The 13556-nt window shown below is 36.8% G+C and overlaps 1 protein-coding gene across 1 annotated transcript in view; it reads right to left on the bottom strand.

Annotated features, from left to right (window-relative positions):
* CAPZA1 (capping actin protein of muscle Z-line subunit alpha 1) overlaps positions 1-13556 on the bottom strand; it is a 47483-nt gene that overhangs the window by 23832 nt on the left and 10095 nt on the right. The gene's annotated exons all lie outside the window — the stretch shown is intronic.

A 13556-nucleotide genomic window follows, 5' to 3' on the forward strand; every position in this document is an offset into this window, starting at 1 on the left:
TCAGCACAGAGCCCGACACAGGGCTCGAACCCACAAACCATGAGATCATGACCTGAGCCGAAGCCGGACACTTAAAGGATTGAGCCACCCAGGCGCCCCAAAGCTTTTATATCAATATAGGCTTCTCCTGATTTTGAGATATATATGTGGCTCTAGGTTTTAATTTTTCTTTAAAAAGTTGAATAGTTTTTTTGTCAAAATAAAGTCACAGATAAAGTTATGATCCTAATCACTGTTCATAAGAACATTTATGCAAAACTAAATAAAATAGTAGTTAAACTGGTAGGATACCAATTTGTGTTTATCCCAATGCAAAGATGGTTCAGTATTAATAAATCAATGTAATTTAAATATTAAAGGAGCAAACCCTTGTCATTCTCTTTACTTCTGCTGGAAAAAAAAGATAAAAAGATGACACCTATCACCTAAACTACCAAACACTGTACAAGGTTCTAAAGAATGCTATAGACAATATTTCTTCTGTTGTTCCTTCTAACTCTCTCTCCTGTCCCCTACTGCCATTCTACTTTTCTGGATCTCCTTTTATAGACAGACTTTGAAGTTATAGATCTAACCTGAATATCTCTTTTTCTACTGTATTTTTTATCTTCTTTTTGTCATTTGTAGTTTATTTGGGGAGAAGGCCTCAGAGCTCCATTTTTCAATACACTAAAATGCTCTTTAATTATGTCTATTTTGCTATTCAGATTGTTATTTTAAAACTTTCTGTTTTTAATTTCCAAGACTTTTATTTGTGTAATAATCTCTTAAGTCTCCTTGAGGGTATTAATTACCCTTAAAGTATTGCTCTATTGACTGTTTCCTAAGAATTTAGATCTACTTGTTTGTTGAGTTTGGTGCTTTTCTTTCATAGTACCAGTTTTCCACAAATATTTGGTATTCCTCCTTGAATTTAACTCAGCTTGCCTGTTCTGTTTACCAGGGGTCTGTCTAGTGATTGTAGGAGATGGAAAGAGGAGACTTGCTGCTGCGAAGTGGGTATGGGCAGATTAATTTCTGAGTAAGCCTCCTAAGGGCGAGAGGCTACCTGGGGCACTGTCCTGCCTCGCTGCTCTTAGTGCTCATTCTCAACGCTATATTCTGAAGACAAATGCATCTGTCTGCAGTTCAGCCCCAATGGAAGAGAAAAGAAGAGACAATGGTTTGGTTAGCTTACTGAACAAGGCCGCAATTAACCTACTCCAACAGTGTTCTGAGTCCTTTCCTTCTTGCTCCTTGAGTCGAGCTCCTCCAAGTGGTTCCTACTTCCGCAACAGTTATCTTTAATGTGTTTTGGGTTATGATTTCTTCTGATCCTTTTTTCTTTCGTGTATTTACCATTCTGCTTTCTATCAAAAGAATTGCTACAAAACTTTGGTCCAACAATGGCACACTCACTTTAAAAAAATAAAAGTTTACTTATATTGAGAGAGAGACAGAGAGAGTGTGTGCGCGCGCGCAGGGAGAGGGGCAGGAAGAGAGAAAATCCCAAGCAGGCTCTGTCCTGCCAATGCAGAGCCTGAGTTGGGGCTGGAACCCATGAATCATGTTATCACGACCTGAGCCACAACCAGAGTCAGACACTCAACTGACTGAGCCACCCAGGTGCCCCTGTTACTACTAATTCATTTCTCTTCTGTTTTCCCCACTCTTTTCATTCTAGTAAGAAGGTTTGGTATAAAAGATGAGGTGAAACCATGTACTCAGTCTGCCATATAATTTAATCTCCTCGCTCTCATCAAGTAAGATGTGAAAAAGAATGTAAAAAATCTATGTAAAAGAAAAAATAATTTCGAGTATCATTTGGCAATATATGTACATAATCACAATGTTAGCCATGATAACAGGACTGACCTCAGATAGTCTCACAGTACAAATTCTTTTTATAAAGTTTATTTATTTTGAGAGAAAGTGTGAGCAGGGAAGGGGCAGAGAGAGGGAGAGAATCTTAAGCAGACTCTGTGCTGTCAATGCAGAACTGGACACAGGTCTCATTCTCAGAAACCTGTGAGATCATGACCTGAGCCAAAATCAAGAGTTGTACTTTTAACCGACGGAGCCACACAGGCGCCCCTCACAGTATAATTCTAATACACTACGACATGAAGAATGTGGAAAATTCCCTAATATTTGATGAGATAATGAGTATGAAGATGATTCAAGTCACTGATGAGGGGCAAAGAGGAACATGATAGATCTATCAATAAACTGAGCCCTGCTTTCCAAGTAGGCATCCTCCATTAACCAACCTCTTCATTTCCTTCAAACAACGTTAAGTTCTTAGTGACCCAATCAAATCATGAGTATCATCAAAGCCAAACCATTCTTTTTCTTTTAATTAAAAAAATGTTTATTTATTTTTTTTGAGAGAGAGAGAGAGAGAGAGAGAGAGAGAGACAGAGACAAAATACAAGGAGGGGAGGGACAGAAAGGAGGGAGCAGGCTCCAGGCTCTGAGCTGTCAGCACAGAGCCTGACGTGGAGCTTGAATCCACAAACCGTGAGATCATGACCTGAGCGGAACTCGGAAGCTTAACCAACTGAGCCACCCAGGTGCACCAAAGTCAAACTACTTTTAAGCAGAAAAATTCTTTCAAGAGTCTTTTGAAAATACAACTGGGCAATGAGAAGAGAATGAGAAAGGCGAAAAATACTTTCCAACATTACATTTCTACAGAAGATCTTATATGACTTCAATCTTATTCTAAAAAGAACAGAAGGAAAAGCTGCTCCATGGATAAATTTTATGTCTTCAGTCATGAAAGGTCTTTTGTTTGGCAGAGCAAAGTAGACCAGAAAACCTGGATTTTAATTACTGGCTCTGCTGGTCCATAAACTAACTAGATTTGTAATTCTAGAAGCATTACTAACCTTTCTTGGTCCTGAGTTTCCTCATTATAATCCAACTCCTATAAGAGATGAGAAGATCTGCAAAATTTCTTTGAGCTGTAAAACTCTACCTGATTCTTTAAGACTTAGAAAACGAAACCTGTATGTGGATTACTTGGAAGCAGAGATGAGGAATCCATACCACAAACACCTTAGAATCTCCGTATGTGTGTAAAGTTTGAGAACCCTGTCAGGACAGGGTAAATACAGATAATATATTATTTTTCCGGAACAAAAGCTGCTGGAGACTAAGAGGAGTACTCTATAAAACTCTCATATTAACAAGCAATAACAATAAAAAGAAAATAATTAGGAAGTAAGAAATGCTGCTCGACTCATGAAAATTATACTAAACGAGACCTAACAGTTCCCATATGGATTTCCAACTGGGTATATTTGCCTTGGTATGTGCAGTAAATCATATTTCTTTCTTCATCAATTGTTGCTGTCAATCATTTATTTAAGAAATTAATAAACCTATTTTGATAGTAAATCTATTTCTTAGTCTATTTGTGGCAAATCTGCTGAAGGGCTATGATCTATCCCACTTGTCAAGGTACATTTCCCATAATCTTTACATAATTATGAAAGCCCCTCAAACAAGTTTAAGCGTGTGTAGTTCAAAAATATATTCATATACAACCACAAAAGCATATTCCCTATAAAGAATAAAGCTACAGATGTATTTTACATACTACATGTGTAACATGAAGTTATCCCTAAAGCTTTAGAAGTTACAAAATCTGATGGATTTGGCATAATTAAAACAGGCATTTGAATTATAAATGAACTGACAATGCATATTAAAAAAGTAATAGTTCATTCAACAAACATTTACTGAGCACCTATGAAAAAAAGTTAAAAGTAAATAAAGATTAAAGACTGAATAAGACTTTGTCACCATCTTCAAGGACCTGACACACAGATAGCAATACAGCAAACAAGTATTAAAGGCCACAGTGAGGCACAAGGAAGATGCAATCAACTTTATATATGTATATAAGAGGGCTGGGGTGGCCGTTAGATACAGTGATGTTTGAGTTGGATTGAAGAATAAGTAAAGATGGCATCCGGTCAGAGGAAACAGTATGTACAAACTAAGACAACATAACAAACTAAATGTAGATATTTAAAAGATTTGTAAAATATAAAACAGTGCTACTTTTCCCACTAATTCTTTCTTTGTTTTGGAAAATAAAGTTTCTTTTTTCTTTTATCTCTTTCTCTCTCTCTCCAAACAAAGTAAGTTTGTTTCTCTTTTCTTTTCTTTCTTTCTCCCTCAAAACAAAATCCCAGGGTGCCTGGGTGGCTCAGCTGGTTGAAGGTCCAGCTTCTTCGGCTCAGGTCATGATCTCACGGTTCGTGGGAGACCCCTGTGTCGGGCTGTGTGCTGACAGCTCAGAGCCTGGAACTTGTCTTCAGATTCTGTATCTCCTTCTCTCTCTGACCCATCCCCTGCTCGTGCTCTCTCTCAAAAACAAATAAAACATTAAAAAAAAAAAAGGGCTTAGGGTCCAATGACTCTTGATTTTGGCTCAGGTCATGATCTCAGAGTTCATAAGACTGAGCACTGCACTGGGCTTACAGCCCAGAACCTGCTTGGGATTCTCTCTCTTCTCTGCCCTTCCCCCAGTTCACTCATGCCCTCTATCTCAAAATAAATAAACTATAAAGCAACCAAAAACAAAGTTTTTGTTATTTATGTTAACATATAAATGTTTTTAAATACGTTTTTATATATTTTTAAATTTTTAATATTTATTTATTTTTGAGAGAGAGAGAGAGAGAGAGAGAGAGAGTGCGCGTGTGCGCTCACGAGAGCACACATAGGTTGGGGAGGGGCAGAGAAAGAGGGAGATATGAAACCTTAAGCAGGCTCCAGGCTCTTGAGCTATCAGCATAGAGCCTGACTCAGGGCTCGAATTCCCAAGTAGTGAGATCATGACCTGAGCCGGAGTCGGATGCTCAACCAACTGAGCCACCCAGGTGCCCCAGAAAGAGACACACATAATCCAAAGCAGGCTCCAGGCTCTGAGTTGCCAGCACAGAGCCCTCAATGCAGGGCTCGAACTCATGGACTGTGAGATCATAACCTGAGCCAAAGTCAGAAGTATAACCAACTGAGCCACACAGGAGTCCCTTAAATACATTTTTAAATGAATATGCTTTAAATGAATACTTTAAAAACTTAAGTTTTAATATCTAGTAAAATACATAGAAACTACATAAATAAAAAGTTGACTCCTAAGAGCATAAAAGAGTCCCGGAAGGAAACAAGTCTGAGAAGTGCTCTGTTGATACAGGTTGAGGTTTATCATATGCTGTTGAGTGTAAAGGTCACACAGTGATGTATTCCTGTTTTATTAAAAGCAAATACACTTAAATATATGCTAATATAATTTTAATTAGCACTTCTTCTGGTAGTGGTTTTTACAAAAGTTGATTTACTTTCCTTTTTTGGCTTATCTCTATTTCAAAAAGTTGTATAAGGAATATAAATTACTTGTAATGATAAAATATTTTTTCCTGGGAGTCAGTACCTTTTTCTTAATCCCCTTTATCTATTTTATCCATTACTTCATTACTTACATGTTAAAGATAATTTTTAAATTTTTAAAAATCAAAAAGGATGATGCTAACATCTCCCATCCACTAAATTGTGTTAAAGATGAAAGAGGACATTAACATGATAAAGGCTATGGAGTGACATCAAAACAGTAAACAATGGATCAAGGACAGGTCAAGGAAGCTAAAGGACAGAGTAAAGGGAAGTTGGTAAAAGACTACAGGGAAGGCTTTTTAGAAAGCTTATTTTTATTTTTATTAATATTGAGAGATATAGAGAGCAAGTGAGGGTGGGGCAGAGAGAGAGGCAGAACACCTAGAAGGCTCTGTACGTGTTAGTACAGAGCCTGATGTGGGGCTCTAACTCACAAACTGTGAGATCACGACAGAAGCTGAAATCAAGAGTTGGACGCTTCACCAACTGAGTCACCCAGACACCCCAAGAAAGCTTTTTATTTTATTTTAAATTTTTTTAGACTTAAAAAATTTTTTTGTTAAATATTTGAGAGACGGACAATGCGAGCAAGGAAGGGTCAGAGAGAGAGGGAGACAGACTCTGAAGCAGGCTCCAGGCTCAGAGCTCAGAGCTAGCTGTCAGCACAAGCCCGATGTGGGGCTCGAACCCACGAACCGCGAGATCATGACCTGAGCTGAAGCTGGACGCTTAACCGACTAAGCCACTCAAGGGCCCCTAAGGAAGCTTTTTAAACTTACACTTTGCACATGCTTCTTGACCGGGAGCATAGCCTTATTTACCTCCTAGCTGTATAGTGACTATGCTAGACTGTATGGGACAGTTAATTGGTTCAATGAAGAGATTACATTAAAAAAACAAAACACGAAAAGACTGCTTCCACTTTCTAAAGGGGAAAAATACAAAGTGCACATAAGTCAGAAAGGGAGGAATATCAAGTAAGTAATATTTGAATTCAGGCTTAAGTGCAGAAGAATTCTAATTAAAGTGCTAAAAAGACAAACATGTGATCCCCGTAAATCTAAGAATATCAAGAACAGGAGAAATGTCCAATTAAAGAAACAAAAACATCCATCCCCCCGTGTTTAAATGAAAGCTGATAAGAGGTGAAGATATATATATTCAACAGCAAGGGTGAAATTCTAAATGAGTAAAAACAATGTAGTCATCATTAGATGCCAAAGGTAGATCCCAAAACATGGTCGTATTTAACAATTGGTGTTATTTTTCTGAGGTACTAAAAAAGGTGTACCACTTAATATTAAATATTTGGCTATCTTTGACAACAGACTCTGAAGTGGTAAGTTGATTTGCCATTATAATACCATAAAAATTCCTTGAGGTAGTACTTGAAATCTTAATGCTACATTTATACATTCTTTATAAAAATCTAAAGTCTGCTCCATGGACTTCCAGGCTCTTTAAACTTTGGTTTCCTCACCCCCACCTCCTACTGCCTAGTTGCTAGACTTTACAGATACATTCCTGCATTAGGGCTACTGTACTTCTCATTCCTTTTGCCAGAAATGCTTTCATGAGAGTATCTCTCTTCATTCAAGTTTCTTTCTGATGTCACTTTCTGATTTCCTGACTCTTATCTACAAATTAGCCACGATACTGTCTGCATCCTTCACAATTCTAGCCCATTTACCTGCTTTTTCTTCAAGGAAGTTGTCACCACTGAATGATACTTACGTTTCCTGTTCAACACCCTCAAAGAATTCCAAGGGCATAGAGCTCCGGACCGCAAATTGCTAATAAGAAAGGCCAGATAGTGAACTTTTTAGGGCTATATGGGCCACATGGTCTTGGTCCCAAGTGTAAACAAATTATCACAATTGTGTTCCAATAACATTTTATTTGTTTATTTTTAAAGAAAAAGTGTGTATGCGGGGGAGAGGCAGAGGGAGAGAGGGAGAGAAAGAATCTCAACCTGAGACTCGGATTCTCTGCTTGAGATTCTCTGCTTGGGAAGCTATCAGCACAGAGCCCAATGTGGGGCTCGATCTCTTGAACCTGAGATCATGACCTGAGCCGAAATCAAGAGTCGGAGGCTCAACTGACTGAAGCACCCATGTGCCCTTTATTTATTTTTTTTAAGTGAGGTATTATTGGCAAATAAACTTGTAAGATATTAAAGTGTACAATGTGATTTGATATATGTATTTATTGCAAAAGGATTACCCCCGCCTGAGCTAATTAAAACATTATTTTGGATTCTCTAAAATGTATTTCATGTAATTTTCCCATGTCATGAAATGGTCTTCTTCTGATTATTTTCCCCCAACCATCCAAAAACATTAGCTTGTAGCCTATATACAAACAGGCAGTAGACCAGATTTGCCAAACCTGGCAAAGAGCATAAGAACTCCTTATGTTTGTTCACTGCTGTATACCCAGAACTGAGACCTGGCACATGCCAGCAATGTAAATGAATGACTACTATCTTATTGTCTACAAAACTCTTTCGTAACCTGTTTCTCTTTTGATCTTAAAACAGCTTAATAGGTAGGCAAGACTAGTATCTCCACTAGAAAAGGAATAGGTTCAGAGAAAATAAGTGCCTTGTTAAAGGTCACATACTTACACAGAGGTGGGCCTAGAACTATTCAATCAACTATACTGTGCATTAGTAACAGGTATTTAAATTCAAATGTTTAGTGTGGTGTCACATAAATTTAGCTTAGTCCTCTTAGAATATTTTTTTAACCCAGCAATTGAGTCAAAACCTTGCTTATGAAAGCTATACCTGAAACAAAGTTGGAAGGAATAAATGCAATGTTAATAGTAATGTTAAAAGTCAGTATTTTATCATCTAGCTTCAAAACTACGTAAAAACAAGAGGAAATTTGGTAGAAGTAAACAAAATCAGTGGCAAAGTAAAAGGGGCAAGAGGAATGGCTAAGTAGTTAGTGACTGCAAAAATGTTTCTGTGCAATATAAATGAGGGATGACACTTTTTAAAACAGTGATTTAGTCATCCTTTAGTCTGGGGAGGGGAAAGAAAGTTGAAAGCAAATATGTCCCATAGAGGAGAGGCAGGTCATCTCCAGTATATTGGAGAATCATTGATACAGAAGTTTTGGTTGAACAAAAACTTAATTGCTGCTTAAAAAAAAAATCCCTATTCTATAAAGCAATAGTTTCACTGCACATAGCAATTATCAGATAGTATCTGAAGGGTAAAACTCCATGGATATTTTAAAGGGAGAATAACTCAAGCCTTACACACAATTCCAATCCTTCACAGACTTAAATATTCCAATAATGTTACTTTCATGGAATCCACTGTATTATATTTCTGATCTAAAAGGGTAGAATTTAGGACCTCATAGGTATCAGTGAAAGATAACTTTCCCGAGATTTCAATTTCTTCCCATTCTCCGTATCTTCTCACTTCTTCAAAAGAGGGAAATAAAGAAAAATTCCTAATTCCTAAAAGATTCGAAATTTCATTATTATATTAGGAATACCTGTACTGAAAGTTTAAACATCAAACTGAGAAAGTAATATATCTTACTGTTCCCCAGAAACTGCGTAATTTTGTTAATTTTCATATACTATATTTTAATAAGAAACTTTAGAAAATGTATTAAAAGACACTTGGAAAATTTATAAAACTTAGTTTTTTAGCTTAATAAATATCTTTTAATAATAGATGCCACATATTTCAACATCACAACTCTTCATAACTACCCATTTTAAATGATTTTCTTGACAATCACATACAGTGGGATTCAACAACTACAGTATTTAACAACTGCAGCTCTGTTTGAATGTCAGTGGATGGATAACTCTAAACAAGCTAGGAAGAAATTCTGGGCTACGTAAATTCTGGGCTGATAATTCTACATATCAGAAGGCCCAGGTCAGTTTATACTGCCCAATTTTGTATACTTCAGGAGCCAAATCTCTGCCAGCTCGTCTCCCTGGTGTCTACCGAAATCTTTACCTCCCTCATTAGACTACTGCCTATATTAAAGACTTTGCTTCTGGGCTTGACTTACATTGTCCTTGAAATTCTTGCCTCTCTACTTATCTTTGCTTGTCTAAACCCTACCTGTCTTTTAAGGTCAAGTTCTTCTGTCTCTTTCCAAAAAGTATTTTCAGTACTAATAATATCAAGAATCCTTCACCACATTATACCTTACTTTACCATACTTTGTTCGAACATTTATTATGGCACCCAAAATATAACTGCTATTGACAATTAGTTCTATAGATATCATTTTGTCCCTAAAAACAAGTTTTCTTTGGGCAAACTGTCTTGCCTTCCTTTTCCTTATTATACAGGGTCTAGCAAAGTAAATGGCACACAGCTGGCAATTAGTTAAATGTTTACAAAGCCCCACTTCTAAACACTATGGAAGTGTTTACTTAGTTTTTCAGATTATTATGAGATACTATGGCAAAATGGGAAGATATAGGCTCTGGAATTGGGGCAGATCTGGATTTGAATTTCAATCACTTAATGTCTTTAAATCATATCCTCACCCTAAAGTGGGATAGTATCTACTTCTTAGAATTGTTGTGAAGATTAAATAAGATAATACTATATCTTTAGCAGTATATTTAAAATATAGGGGCGCCTGGCTGACTCAGTTGGTAGAGCATGTGACTCTTTATCTCAAGGTTGTGGGTTCGAGCCCCATGTTGGGTGTAAAGATTACTTAAAAATAAAATCATAAAAATAAATACATAAATAAAATAAAATAGGCGCAATGAATATCAGCTATTGTTAACTGGTCCTAGCAAGACAACTGTTGCTTTAAATTATTAAACTGAACAACCCCTTCATATTATTAAGAAAATAATTTCCCTTTTCTAGAAATTCTTTAGATCCTAGTAATCTTCCATTCCCCATCATTACACTCTTTATCAAGAACTATAAATAGTGGCAACTTTTTTGCTAACCAAAAGTTCTCCAAAATATCACTGCTTCACTTCCCTTTAAACATATCTCCCAAAGTTTACTTATGTTTTCAACTAGACTATACTTAAAAAAAAAAAAGTAACCAATTGGATTTTTGTAAATGTTTATTTTCCTTACTTTTATTCTACATTATTACATAAGTATTCAAGGATAAATAGCTACATTTCTCTTCCTGAAGAGATTTACCTTATTCTTAATCCTATTAAGAATACATTCTATTTGCATGGAATTCAATGCTATTTCCTAACAGTTTTCTTGCTGTTTGAAGATATTTAGATGCTGTTATTTTTTTAAAGACTACTTTTTTTTTTAAGAGCAGTTTGCAGTTCACAGCAAAATTGAGAAGAAGCTACAGAAATTTCCCATACAGTCCATGCCCTCCAACATGCATACTTCCTCCATTAACACCCTCCCCCAGAGTGGTTCCTTTGTTCATTTCATGAACTTACATTGACACATCATTATCATCCAAAGCTCACGGTTTACATTAGGGTTCAGTCTTTGTGTTGTACATTCTATGGATTTGGACAAATGTATGACACGTAGCCACCATTATAATATCACAGAGAGTACTTTCACCGCCCTAAAAATTCACTGTTCTCTGCCTACACTTCCCTCCCTCCCCCTAGTATGTTATTTTAAAAAGAGACTTTTTTAAAAAAATACACCTTGCCTCAATGTGGTTCCTTTTTTTCATCTGGTTCTGGGCTACATAAATTCTAAAGTTTTCAGCATGTCAACAATAAATTGTCTGGGGCAATAATTTAATAGGTACAAGTTTCAAGCTGTTGACATCCACATTTAATAGTATCAAAGCCCTGGAATTTCAGGTGCAGTGCCTTTATCAAATTAACAAAACCCTCCTGGCTGAGGGTTCTCAGAGGCTAGTGAGAACGTAATTCAGGGTTGAAAGTCTAAAAGAAAAATATATTCTTAGTGAAATCTAGGACCAAATGGAATATTGGTTTCATTAACTAAAACTTACTATTAGCTGCTTTTTTATTTATTTACTTTTTAAATGTTTATTTACTTTTGAGAGAGAGAGAGAAATAGAGAATGAGGGAGGAGCAGAGAGCAAGGGAGACAGAGGCTCTGAAGAGGGCTCTGCTGCGCTGACAGTAGTGAGATCATGACCTGAGCCGAAGTTGGATGCTTAACCAACTGAACCACCCAGACACCTCAGCGGCTTTTTAAAATTTCAAATAAACTATTGCTTTCCCAGTTTCCCAGTTTTTGACCTAGAGACACTATAAAAATTCCGAATGTACTTAAAAATAAAAACTTAGCTGTATATAGTTTATATTTTATAATTTTCAGTAAGGCCTAAAGCTTAAAGACATAAAGATATGTTTTAAAGTAGAATCAATATCATATAAAACAAATGATAGCACTTCCAAATAATTTGCTTTGTTTACTCTTTTAAAAGTTATTCTAAGATAGCTCTATAAACTGTTTTCTCTATTAGTAACCAATTACAAATTCTGTCAGACATAGACAATAGGTAGGAAAAGCAGGCAAGTTTGCTTTAAGTAGAGCAATTTCATTCACTCATTCATTCTCATGGAAGATCTAATTGGCTTTCTTAAGGCTTACCACTGACTTTGCTCGAAAATTTATTAAAGTAATTATATAACATGCAGTGAGGGTCAAGGTCTCTCCTTAACCAAACTTTAGTCAGGCTCCTCTGAGCCCTCTCTTCTCAGCTAGGCCTTGATCTTGGCTCCATCCTATCTATGTTCTGTCTAACCCAGTCCTAGCAAGAATCCTGTTGTCAGTTTAGTGAGAATACCCCCGCTTTTGGTATCTGATCAAGTTGCTTATCCCCTAACCTTTGATGCAGAAGTCCTCAATCTGCCTTTAGAAAGGATCCTGTTAAATCAATTCAGTAAGAACTCCTCTATCCTTATGTGTCCTCTTAGTAATTTTCCATCCACTGAGCCCCTCACTCTGCTTGTTGGTTACAGATCCCCAGTTGTCTTTGCTTCACTTGGAGCCGAGCTCTAGCTCTCTCTCCTAATGCAAAACTATTGAAAAAAATTGTCTTACTATTTTTTTAATGCTTATTTTTGAGAGACAGAGATGGAGTTTGAGCGGGGGAGGGGCAGAGAGAGAGGGAGTCACAGCATCCGAAGCAGGCTCCAGGCTCTGAGCTATCAGCACAGAGCCCAATGAGGGGCTCAAACTCACAAACTGTGAGATCATGACCTGAGCCAAAGTCGGACGCTTAACTGACTGAGCTACCCAGGTGCCCCAAGTCATTTTAGCAAGTATCAGAATAATTTTTTCTTTAACAGGGCCATCATTGTATTTTATGTCACCTAGAATAATGTTATATAAAAATGACATATTTAGGCATAAAATTTACAACAGACAAGAACCAAAAACCAGCTCTTATCTATTTTATTTTACAGTTACTCTTTCCCAACCATTCCCTTTTAACCTCTCTATGCACAAAGTTAGAAGGAAATTATCCCTTAGTTCTTATTCTGGACTCTCCTGATACAAAACATCAGAATGTTGGTAAAAAGATTTCCAAGTATACATTTTAATGTTCATTTAGAATTTCAAAGTTAATGGTAAGCCTTAAGACATTAACTACTAAACAGAAAAAAAAATTTTAAGTACTGACGAATCTCGGTGAAGATTTAAAGAGTTGAATTACCTTAAATGCAAAATAGCATTGATATTCATATGGAAGGAGGTAAAAGACAATACTTGTCTTTTTTGTTTTTAATTTTTTTATTTAAGAGAGAGAGAGAATGCAAGCTGGGGAGAGGGGCAGAGGGACAGAGACCTCAAGCAGGCTCTACACTCAATGCAGAGCCCTATGAGGGCTCGATCCCATGACTCTCGGATCATGACCTGATCCAAAATTAGGTCAGACGCTCAACCAACTGAGCCGCCCAGGTGCCCCAAAAGGCCCTATTTGTGTTAATTAAAGGATCCAAATGTCTAGATAAAAAACTGAGGAAGTTGAAAAGTCTGAGATACAGCCTTCTAATGAGTCAGAAAAAAAGACAAAAATGTGTGAAAAGATCACATAAGCAAGTTGTTTAGGAGCTTAAATGTGTTAAAATACACACACTCTCATGCCTTATTCTAGCTGACTGGGCAGACAGGTAAAGGGTTCCAAGTGCCAGATATACAATGGGCATTGTTTTGCAAGCAAAAAGACCAATTTAAGAAACTAGGGGAA

This window comes from Suricata suricatta, chromosome 8, assembly GCF_006229205.1.
Source record: "Suricata suricatta isolate VVHF042 chromosome 8, meerkat_22Aug2017_6uvM2_HiC, whole genome shotgun sequence".
Taxonomy (NCBI): Eukaryota; Metazoa; Chordata; class Mammalia; order Carnivora; family Herpestidae; genus Suricata; species Suricata suricatta.